Consider the following 12,151-nt stretch of genomic DNA (forward strand, 5'->3'; position numbering starts at 1 on the left):
TACACGGAAAGGTTGTGGGTTGGATTCCCCGTCAAGATACATATCTTGGTTTCAGGTTTGATCCCCAGTTGGGGCATGTGTGGGAGGCAACCAATCAATATTTCTCTTTTATATTGATGTTTCTCTATCTCCCGCTTCCTCTCTCTCTAAAATCAATGAAAAAAATCCTCTTTGAGGATTTTTATTTTTTTAAAAAAGCTTTTGATCTTTTTAGTCATCAGCTGAAAATGAGAGAGCTTGGGCTTCTAATTTACATTGGAAGCCCAAGAATCACGCTAGCCTCATCTGGCAGCATTTTTTTTTTTTCATTCCTTCTGCATATCTTCTTAGACCCAAAGGGACATCCTACCTCATCCCTGTGCTGTGCTCGATTGTCCTTCACAAAACCAGTATTGCTCCATAAGTAACTACAAACGAAGCAAAGAATCAAGCTGACCTTCAAACCAGGCTTTCTTGGGTAGCCCAGGCAAAATTATGTGGGGATGTTATATATAGGAAATATGCTGAAATAGGCGATTATAAATTAAACCCAAGGTTTAAAGATGCATGTACTACCTCTGAATACATTTGCATTATATTGAGGACACTGAGAGTATTGTAGGATAGTTTACACCATTAGCTGTGAAATCACAGGGGCTACTGTGGGCATTTGTAGAGCAAGTTGATACTTTCTTTCGACAAAAGGAATGTTTAGGATTCCAAATCTTTCACCATGGAGTTCATTTTATTTGACCTCTTAAAAATAAGTTAAAAAATGCAAAGTTAAACAAAAAAGTTTCAGCAATTCCTTCAAACATTGAGAGGCAAAGATGGATGCTAGGAAGAAGGCCCCCTTGGTTTTGAGTGGCAGGAGTGGTAATTTGACTGTATTTAATTTGTGTTGTGTTAGAAAAGAAAGCCAGAGTGAGCGTCCCTGATTCCTGCAGTTTTATAAGCCCTTAACTCCATTGAGTTACATTGGTCTTACTTTTGAGAGTCCTTTTTAATAGGTTGGTTTTTCTAAGTTTTCTTTTAGTGCTGGACCCCACTAATTGTTTCCTTATGGCAGCTGCTTATGATTTAAGACTGATCATGGGCACATACAGTCCCTTGTTCAGGACTCAAACTGACACCACAAAGGAACTTATACTTACGATCTCACCACAGAAAATGCCCAGAAAATAATAGCTATAGGAATTAGTTTTGCAATAAGTGGGGCTGTTTGGGGTAGCTTACATTTCTGTTTATATCTACCTCTTTTTGTGCTTGGTCTCTTTTAATCTTTAGTGCAGAATGAAAGGTGTAAAGTCTGAAGCTATAAATCTGTTTATAGATATAGTTCCCTTCCCTGACTTAGCCAACTTTGAGACTTTAATAAACACAGTTCTTCTACAGCAATATTGAATCTGGTTCTTGAATAATTCTTTAGGTGTTGCTGTTTTGAACACTGGGAGTTTTATTGCATGCTTTTCTTTCTGGTGTTTTAATTCAGCAGCAATTGATTAAGCATCTACTATATGCTAGGAATGACTAGGGCCTGAGGTTTAATCTTGTTTAGACATTAAAGTAATATGGTTAAAACTACAATGAAGTATTTTTGTTTTGCTTTGTTTGGTAATAGTTCCTGGACATTGAAGTAAATTATATTAAACCTGCATATTCTCCAGTGTTTTTAATCACTCACATAACATGTTTCTCACCACATTGCCTTTTGACTTTAAGAAATCAATATATTTACTCTCTTCATCCTCAGATCAAGTTATCTGAAGAATAAATTTTATGTTTACTGTGATTAAAATATTAAAATTATTGAAAATATTGAGTGTGTAGATCAGGCATTCTACAAATTGCTTCATGGACAGTGTTTCATTTTAGCCAAACAGTAAGCATTGTTTTCCACACACACTCACACACACACCCACAGTGACCTATCTATACTAATAAAAGGGTAATATGCTAATTAGACCGGGAGACCTTCCGGACATCCTTCTGGACAAAGCCATGGTGGCGGGGCTGAGGCAGAGGCCGTTAGGGGTGATCAGGCCAGGAGGGGAGGGCAGTGTGGGGTGATCAGGCCAGTGGGGAGGGGGGAGGGGAGCAGTTGGGGGTGAGCAGGCCAGCAGGGGGGGCCAGTTGGAGGCAATCAGGCCAGCGGGGGGGGGGGCAGTTGGGGGTGAGCAGGCTGGTGGGGGGGCAGTTGGGGGTGATCAGGCCGACGGGGGGGGGCAGTTGGGGGTGAGAAGGCCAGCAGGGGGGGACAGTTGGGGCGAGAAGGCCAGTTGAGGGGCACTTGGGGGCAAGAAGGCCAGCAGGCAGAGTGGTTAGGGGTGATCAGGCAGGCAGGTAGGTGAGCGGTTAGGAGCCAGCAGTCCCGGATTGTGAGAGGGATGTCCAACTGCCGGTTTGGGCCCGATCCCACAGTCGGACATCCCCCAAGGGGTCCCAGATTGGAGAGGGTGCAGGCCGGGCTGAGGGACACCCCCCCCCCATACATGAATTTTGTGCATCGGGCCACTCGTACTTATATATAGGAACAGCTACATTTTCACATCAGGTTTTTTATAATAAATTTAAATGTACATGTTACTCACTGAAGTTGTTTGTAAAGTTGAAAGTCTATGAAACAAACAAAACAATGGTGATTTGAGAAAGAAATGATATGCTAGTAAAGCAGAAAACTATATAAATTCAAGGTTGAGATATATACTTGGAAGAACACATGCTTACATTTAGTTAGAGATGAACCTGTACTAACTGCATAAATCCTTTATTCAGAAGTGAAGTAGGTTAATCCACATGCAAATAGCTGGGGTCCCCATTTTCCAGTAAATACTAGATTTTTCTATTGTTACTAACATTTGCAATATGATTTTGTGAAGTTTCAGTTACCTGCTAAAAACCGTGGTACCAAATTCAGTTGTTTCATGAATGTATGGTTTAAGAGTGTCTATGCCATTGGCATACTGGTCAAGTTGAGGACAGTCGGGGAGCAGGCAGATATCTTACAACCAGTAGAATTGAAGCTTCTATTCTTTTTGAACAAGGGAAGACTCGTGATTCCCTGTTTCCTTCCTCCCTGGGAGTCTGAACATTGGTAAAGTGATGTTTGCATGGGTGCCTGAGCATACACATCCAACACGCAGTGACCACAGGTTGTACTCTGCTCCTAGGAATGGCCAGTGCGGCAGACTCTGTCTTCTTAATGCTTAAAAGACTAGGAAAATTACGGCTTTTAAAATATAGTAAGCCCATTATCAGTTTGCAGTCTAAAAAGTAGAGAAAGGGAATATAATAAAAGGTTCACTTTATTCCTAAGTTAACACAGAAAAAGGATGGCCACTGCCTGGTAGCTGCGCAGTGTGATAACCGTCTATCACCCATGCTCCTTTTACTTTTAAAGGGATGATAGGATTCTCTCGCTCTCTCTCTCTCTCTCTCTCTCTCTCTCTCTCTCTCTCTCTCTCTCCTATTTCTGATTAGGTCAGCCAAAGCTGCCAACAATCGGTTTGGATTTGAAATACAACCCTGAAAGCAGATTTAAAACTCTGTGTGGTTCACTTGTCTCTGGAGCTGCTGTGTTGATCAGGGTTGAACCAGCTTAGGCCAATGCTTTTCTGCAAATGCACCAAGTTGTGAAATTTCAAGTAAGTAGGACTTCTGTCCATAGCCCCATGTTCAATCAGTTAACTCATCTTGTTGGTTCCACCTCAGACATATCTTCTGAATCTAGAACTTTCCCAGTGTTCTCGCTGTCATGATCTTTTTCAAAAACAAAACAAAACATATATATATATATTGATTGATTGATTGATTTTAGAGAGGAAAGGAGAGGAAGAGAGAGATACAAACATCAATGATGAGAGAGAATCATTGATTAGCTGCCTCCTGCACACCCCATACTGGAGATTGAGCCCGCAGCCGGGGCATGTGCCCTGACTGAGAATTGAACTGTGACCTCCTGGTCCATAGGTCGATGCTCAACCACTGAGCCACACCAGCTGGGTCCCCCGGTCATGATCTTAATTCAGATCTTTACCATCTCTCTCCTGGATCAAGGCAACAGCTTCCTGAGAATAACACACCCTTGCTCAGAGCTCCATAAATCACACTTGATCTTGCCACCCCCTTGTTAAATTGATGACAGAATCCGGCCCAGGGACCTGGGTATTGTTAGCCAGCCTTTCCAAGTCTCCTAGTATGATGTCCTCTCACACTTATGCATATTCTTTCCTTCTGCCTGAACTGCTTCACCCCTTCCCAGTCCCCCTCATCTCTGGCCAACTTTCAAGAGCCAATTCCAATATCATCTTTTTAACTCCAACTCTCCTACCTTCTTTTCTCTCTGTACTCCCATATCACAGTGTTTAGTCAACTATATGATTATATTTAGTTGTCTCTCCTCCAGACTGGGACCACATTGCCTGGCTAGTAGTTGGCCATAAATGCTTAGAAAATGAAACTTGCTTGTTCTCATGATTCTATAGTAATAAAAAAGATAAATCAAAAAAGGTTGTTACTTTTCAAAAATAAAAATAACCTACAATTTTCTGGGATAGAAATCATAACCCCATTCTTATTCCAGCAGCTCTGGCTGCCAAGAATTTCCAGTGTTTGCTTCTTTTCCATGATTTCTACCTCCAGTAGAATTTAATTTTGTTTTTATTATTGCCATCTTTTAAAAATCATTCCCTCCTCAGCTTTTGCCAGTTCAAAGTAGGCAAAACTTACAGTGGTGGTGAATGAAAGGCTTTTATTAGGACATCCAACCCTTATGAATATATCTGTATTTTCCAGCTAGGTTTCAATTACTTTTATGTAGATTGAAGGCCTGTGTATTCCTGAATCTCATTTGTTGTGCCTCTTACTCACTGTGCTTTTAGTTTGGTTTTTATCATTTCACTGAAATAGATAATGGAGCATGGTAAACTTTTTATTTTGAATAGAAATAAATTTTGGGAGACTCGCATTAAGGACATGGTAAAAATAAAAAGATTGTTACATAAAGTCATTTGAATAGGGGCTAATTTGAAGTTTGCCACTGAAAATTTTAAATTCTTTGGTAGTAAATTAATAATACCCTAGCAGCACTCTGAAACAACAGCACTAATAATAAAAACTGTGTTAGCACCTTCAAATTTTATGTAACTAGAGCTAGTTACATAAAGCTAATTAAAATAATGATTTCAAACGTTTTTATTTATTGAAGTAGACACTATAAAAGATCTGACTCCAACATCCTAGACTAACCAAGAAGGACAGAAATTCCCCAAAGAAGCCTTATATAAAACTGTGATTCAATATTTACTTTTTTATGGTTACTAATTTTACTCTGTTTACTTTCCATTGGCCTCAATCATGTTTTAGTGACAAAGTTTTATCTTCAAATATTTACCAACCAATCTCTGATTCTGATACCTGAACAACAAATATTCTGGTTTCGTTGGAAGCCACAAAATGCCATTGAAAAATACTCTGTAGTTCAAATAATGCATTTATTTGTGTTACTGCCAGTCCTTTAGTTAATACCAGTGATTTTTTTTCTTTTACTCTAAAGACAGAAAATAACTTAATGACCCAGCTTTAATTTTAAAAGTTAATGATCAAAGAAACCTTTATTTTGTTTGTAATGTTTTGACTTAGAAAAGAACCATGGCTCCCAAATTTTGAAATACAATCTGTGTTTACTAAGGTGGCCCACATGGTGTGTTTTTTCTTTCTTAAAACTCAACCCATATTCGCAGTGAAGAGGGTCCCATCCAGAAAGAAGAGTGGGATTTCTGTCAAAGCAGAAGAAAAACACCTGCCATTAATCCCACGGGCACAAGTGGGGTCTGGAGTGTCCGAAGCAGCCACCACAGCTGTGAATGGAGGTTGACCTCTGCTTCGGTTCTGTCTTGAGCTGGCAGGTGCCAGGACGCCATTCTGTCTGCTCAGAAACACCCCTTTTGCAGCATGTGAATGCAAATGGTTGGTGCAAATTTCCAAGCTGTCTAAAGAGCTCCAGTTGATACATATTACTTGGGAAATTGCGACTTAGTAATTGGATTTTGGGGGAAAGACTCATCTCCATTCCCCACTGTAAAATTTTTTTCAGAAAAGCTTTGCTCTCCAACATGCCATATAACCTAACAGAGTGAATTTAAGGGACTAGAACAGTGAGAAACTCTGAAGTTTCCCCAGTAAAAGCAAATAGAACTTTAAAGAGGAGAAGCTTTGGGGAAGGAAAGGGTGAAAGCTGGGGAGGGGTTCACAGTAACTGTGAGTGACCTTATAGTTGCTGGATTTTCTACGGGATAGTTTTTCTTCATGCTGATATCTAATTAGCTTTTTCAGAGAAGACTATTTAGCATTTCTAATCAGTTTCTCCCACCAGATTCTCTGTCAGTACTAAGAACAGTGCCAAACTCTCTATAGATATTCAACAAATGTATATGAAAACCAAAGTAGAGTAAATAACATGCTGCTTAAATCAAGATTGGAGTCTCCATTATATTTCTTTCTTTTTTTAAAAAAAAATATATTTTTTAATGATTTTTTTACAGAGAGGAAGGGAGAATGATAGAGAGTTAGAAACATCAATGAGAGAGAAACATCGATCAGCTGCCTCCTGCACACCCCCTACTGGGGATGTGCCCGCAACCAAGGTACATGCCCTTGACCGGAATCGAACCTGGAACCCTTCAGTCCGCAGGCCAACGCTCTATCCACAGAGCCAAACCAGTTAGGGCTCCATTATATTTCTTAAACTTGATGGTAGGTATCCTCTCATTTTTTTTTGGGGGGGGGTTGCCTTTGGTCCCACCAAAAATAAAATTCTATTTGTGGAGTATTAGTGAACATTTTGTGTGTGTTTAATATGACCAAGTAAATTCCTTAAACTTAACTGTACAGAGGTAGGCACACAGATTGTACTTATTACTCACTACTTGATTCACTGAAAACATTAATAAAAACATTAAAAATTTTATTAAAAACATTAAAAAATAAGTTTCCTTTTTAATAGCAAAATTATTTTCTGGGTAAGAGATAAAAGGGTTTTGTATAGTTGATTCCATTACCTTAGCCCCCTTTTCCTTTCCCTGATACTCTATAATTCCTCTTTCTCTCATTTGAACTTGAGATCTTGAGGTCAATGTCCCTGACCCCGTGGGAAATGCAGTTGGGAGGCATTTTAGAAAACACCTGTTGAAGGCAGGCACATGGTCATCATTCTTTCTGAGAATCTAGTGCTAGAGCTGTGTCCCAACACTTAGCTTCCCAAATCACTGCATTTAAAGTCCCACAGATTACACTAAACTCACAAGAGACCTACCCTTGATAGTGTTTTATAATTTTTTATTGTAGGCATCTATAAAAGTATTAGTATAATACTTTCCTCTTTGGATTGGGAAAAGGTTAAATGTTGTAACAGATTCTTTGTTGATAGTAAAATACACAAACTATAAAACATGATGCTATTGATATTATTAATTTCATGATAACCTCACAACTATTAGTAGAAGTGGCACAACTGAGAAGGGGAATTGGGTACAGTTCCTCTGTCGCTGACAGAAGACATATTTTAGTAGGTGGAGAATTCCCACTTCCCTATCTGATGTGACAGCAAATCTCCCCTGGGAACTCAGGAGGGCACTTTGCTGGAATCTTGGCTTTACTTGCCATCTAGACTTCTTATCTCCCAGCCCTACTGAAGGTGAAGGAAGAGATTGCAGGTAACTCTGAAATGCACTAATTCCTCAGGTAGACTGAACCCTGAAATGTGACTTTATTTTTAAGAGCTGGGGCTGGGGGGGGGGGGAGGTATTGCTGCTTCCAGAATATTTCCTGCTAGTATTTTTGTTTAAAGGTAAAGAAAATCTCAGTGTCTCAAGAATAGACAGCTGTCCAACAAAACATATTTCTAAAAAAGTCCACATATATATGGTCGCTAATTTAAGCCAAAGGTAACACTATCCTACAATGGGAAAAATATGTATTTTCAATAAATGGTGTTAGGTTAATTTGATATCCACGTGTGTGTGGGGATTATCTTGACTTTAACCTCAAATCATGCACTAAATCAGTTCTCTATGAATTCAGATGTAAAGATGAAAGATAAAGTAATAAAGCTTTTAGTTTTTACAATAAACATAGAAGAACCTCTTCATGATCTTAGAGTAGGCAGATTTCTTAAGTGGAACACAAAAAGAGATAGCTATAAATAGAAAAAGTGTTAAGTTGAGTTTTATTAAAAACTAGAGGCCCAGTGCACGAAATTCGTGCATGGGGGTGTGTGTCCCTCAGCCCAGCCTGCACCCTCTCCAATCTGGGACCCCTCGAGGGATGTCCGACTGTCTGTTTAGGCCCAATCCTGGTAGGAACGGGCCTAAACGGGCAGTCGGACATCCCTCTCACAATCCAGGACTGCTGGCTCCCAACTGCTCGCCTGCCTGCCTTCCTGATTGCCTCTAACTGCTTCTGCCTGCCAACCTAATCACCTCCTAACCACTCCCCTGCCAGCCTGATTGATGCCTAACTGCTCCCCTGCAGGCCTGGTCACCCCTAACTGCCCTCCCCTGCAGGCCTAGTCACCTGTAACTGCCCTCCCCTGCAGGACTGGTCCCCCCCAATTCCTCTCCCCTGCAGGCCTGGGTCTCCCCCAACTGCCCTTCCCTGCAGGCCCAGTCGCCCCCAACTTCCCTCCTCTGCTGGCCTGGCCACCCCTAACTGCCCTCCCCTGCAGGCTTGATCACCCCCAACTGCCCTTCCTTGTAGGCCTGGTCCCTCCCAACTGCCCTCCCCTGCTGGCCATCTTGTGGTGGCCATCTTGTGTACACATGGGGGCAGCCATCTTGTGTGTTGGAGTGATGGTCAATTTGCATATTACTCTTTTATTAGATAGGATAGAGGCCTGGTGCACAAGTGGGGTCCAGCTGGTTTGCCCTGAAAGGTGTCCTGGACCAGGGTGGGGGTTCCCTTGGGGCGTGGGGTGGCCTGGGTGAGGGGCCTGTGGTGGTTTTCAGGCTGGCCATGCCCTCTGGCGACCCAAGAGGAGGCCCTGGTATCTGGGATTTATCTTCTATAATTGAAACTTTGTAGCCTGGAGTGGAGCCAAGCCTCCTGCTTGCTCCGTGGCCGCAGCCATTTTTGTTGGGATTTATTTATCTTCTATAATTGAAACTTTGTAGCCTTGAGTGGAGGCCAAGTTATGCCAGCGCTGCAGGAGCTTGGCTTCCTCCATCGCTGGGGCCAACCCAAGCCTCCTGCTCTCTCCAGCTCTGTGGCTGCCACCATTTTTGTTGGGATTTATTTATCTTCTATAATTGAAACTTTGTAGTGGAGGCCAAGACAGGCCAGGGCTGTGGGAGCTTGGCTTCCTCCATCACCAGGGGCAACCCAAGCCTCCTGCTCTCTCCAGCTCCGTGGCTGCCACCATTTTTGTTGGGATTTATTTATCTTCTATAATTGAAACTTTGTAGCCTTGAGTGGAGGCCTGGGCCCACCAGGGTGTGTGGAAAGCTTGGCTTCCTCCATTGCCGGGGAAACCCAAGCCTCCTGCTCGCTCTGTGGCCACAGCCATCTTGGTTGGGTTAATTTGCATACTTGCTCTTGATTGGATGGTGGGTGTGGCTTGTGGGTGTAGCAGAGTGATGGTTAATTTGCATATTGCTCTTTTATTAGATAGGACTAGAGGCCCAGTGCATGAATTCATGCACAGGTGGTGCCTGGCCCCAATTGGGGCGGATTGGGGCTGAGCTGCCTGGGGGGAGGGGCCACGAGTTATTGGCCAGTGGGTCCCGCCCTCTATTGGGGTGGGGGAGCTGATTGGGGGTGGGTCCAGCCATGGGGAGGGGCTGTGGATGGTGGGCTGGTTGGTCCTGCCCCCAAATGGGGTGGGGGGGGCCAATTGGAGGTCAGGGGCTGTGGGAGGTTGGCCAGCCAACCCCACCCCCTATTGGGGGGTGGGGGGGGCCAATTGGAGGTCAGGGGCTGTGGGAGGTTGGCCAGCCAACCCCACCCCCTATTGGGCTAGAGGGGAGCGATCAGGGTCGGGGCTGGCTAGAGTCACAGGCTGTGGGCTGATCAGGGTGGTGGGGGTCTATCCGGGACAGGACCTGATGGTGGGAGGGGCTGCAGGAGGTTGGCCATCCGGCCCCGCCCCCTATTGGGGTGGGAGAGGCCAATCAGGGGTGGGGCTGGCTGGGGGGAGGGGCCATGGGAGGTTGGCCAGCTGGCCCCACCCCCGTTCAGACGGTTTGCTGGCCACAGTGGGCATCATAGCAACCGGTCATTCCAGTCGTTACGTGTTCTGGTCACTGGCTTTTTATATATATAGGTAAGAACTTCTGTTCATTAAAATCACCTTTTAGAGAATAAAAACACAATGTACAGAGTGGGAGAATATATTTGTGCACACTCTCTCTTTCTCTGCATATATGTGTGTGTGTGTGTGTGTGTGTGTGTGTGTGTAATATACAGTGGGCTGCGTGTGCAGCAGGCGCGTGTGGGCGGGGACTTGCAGCATTAGGGACATGATGGCAATGGGGACGTGGGCGGAGGAGGCGGGCCCCGGTGGAGGGCGGCCCGTACACCTCACATGGTGGCGGCGGTGGCTGTGAGTGCTCCTGATGGCTGCTGTCGCTTGACCAGAAGGACCACAGGTTCCTTCTGCCAAGTAGCAGCAGAGCCACTCTGCCAGGAAACCTCCGCACCAGCAGTGAAGGCAGGTGAGGCTGAGGGAAAGCCCAGCAGCGAAGGCAGGTGAGAGTGAGAGAAAGCCCAGCAGCGAAGGCAGGTGAGTGAGGGAAAGCCCAGCAGCGAAGGCAGGTGAGGGTGAGGGAAAGCCCAGCAGCGAAGGCAGGTGAGGCTGAGGGAAAGCCCAGCAGCGAAGGCAGGTGAGGCTGAGGGAAAGCCCAGCAGCGAAGGCAGGTGAGGCTGAGGGAAAGCCCAGCAGCGAAGGCAGGTGAGGCTGAGGGAAAGCCCAGCAGCGAAGGCAGGTGAGTGAGGGAAAGCCTAGCAGCGAAGGCAGGTGAGGGTGAGGGAAAGTCCAGCAGCGAAGGCAGGTGAGGCTGAGGGAAAGCCCAGCAGCGAAGGCAGGTGAGTGAGGGAAAGCCCAGCAGCGAAGGCAGGTGAGGCTGAGGGAAAGCCCAGCAGCGAAGGCAGGTGAGGGTGAGGGAAAGCCCAGCAGCGAAGGCAGGTGAGGCTGAGGGAAAGCCCAGCAGCGAAGGCAGGTGAGGGTGAGGGACAGCCCAGCAGTGAAGGCAGGTGAGGGAAAGTCTGAGCTCCACAGCTAAGAGCTCCCACCCGGCCACACCCCACCTTGGCCTCCAGCACTGCACGCGTCAGGGGTTCTGAGGAAGGCAGCTCCTTCCTGCTGCTCCTCAAACTCCCAGGCTTCCTCCATCGCCCCTCAACGCCCCTTGGGTCAGGCTCGGAAATCGGTGGAGGCCTCCAGGTGTCCGGGCAACCAATGTAGGGAATTTCCTCTAGCAGTCGGACCCAGTGACCCTCCCCTGCAGCCAGGAGAACCCTGGAAGACGCAGTCTGCCCATCACTGGGTGAGCACCCCCGAGTGGTTAAGCATGGGGAGGCTCACAGCCGATGGCCACTGCCGCTTGCCCCGGGCCAGCCGGGGGCTCCGGCAAGCTGCAGGCAGCCTCGCAGCCGGCAGTGGCAACAGCAGAGGCTTGATGGGGGCGTCACTTTCCCCTGATCGCAGGGTTGCCTCCCGTAGAGGGAGGCCAGAGTCAGCAGCAGTGAGGGGGTGATGGGGGCGGTGCCTTTCCCTGATCGGCTGGTTGCCTCCCGCAGAGGGAGGCCAGACTGTGGGGAGCGGGCCTAAGCCATCAGTAGGACATTCCCTGAGGGCTCCCGGACTGTGAGAAGGGGCAGGCCAGGCTGAGGGACCCCTCCCCCCCCCCCAGTGCACAAATTTCATGCACCGGGCTTCTAGTAATATATAAAGAACTCTAACAAATCAATAGGATAACTCAATAGAAAAAGGACAAAAGATGTGAACACTTTCTAGAAGAGGATGCAAAATGGCTAATGCCTACATTAAGATAAATTCAACATAATTAACCACTGAAGAAATACAAATTAAAGCACAATGTGAAATCACTACACCTCCCACTAGAATGACTAACATGAAAAAGTTGGAAAATACCAAGGATTGGTGAGGATATAGGGGAAC

At 45.5% G+C, this 12,151-nt stretch overlaps 1 protein-coding gene across 1 annotated transcript in view; it reads left to right on the forward strand.

Annotated features, from left to right (window-relative positions):
* Nucleotides 1-12,151, forward strand: part of COL25A1 (collagen type XXV alpha 1 chain) — a 480,059-nt gene that overhangs the window by 315,644 nt on the left and 152,264 nt on the right. The window lies entirely within an intron of this gene.

This window comes from Cnephaeus nilssonii (assembly GCF_951640355.1).
Source record: "Cnephaeus nilssonii genome assembly, chromosome: 1".
Lineage (NCBI taxonomy): Eukaryota > Metazoa > Chordata > Mammalia > Chiroptera > Vespertilionidae > Cnephaeus > Cnephaeus nilssonii.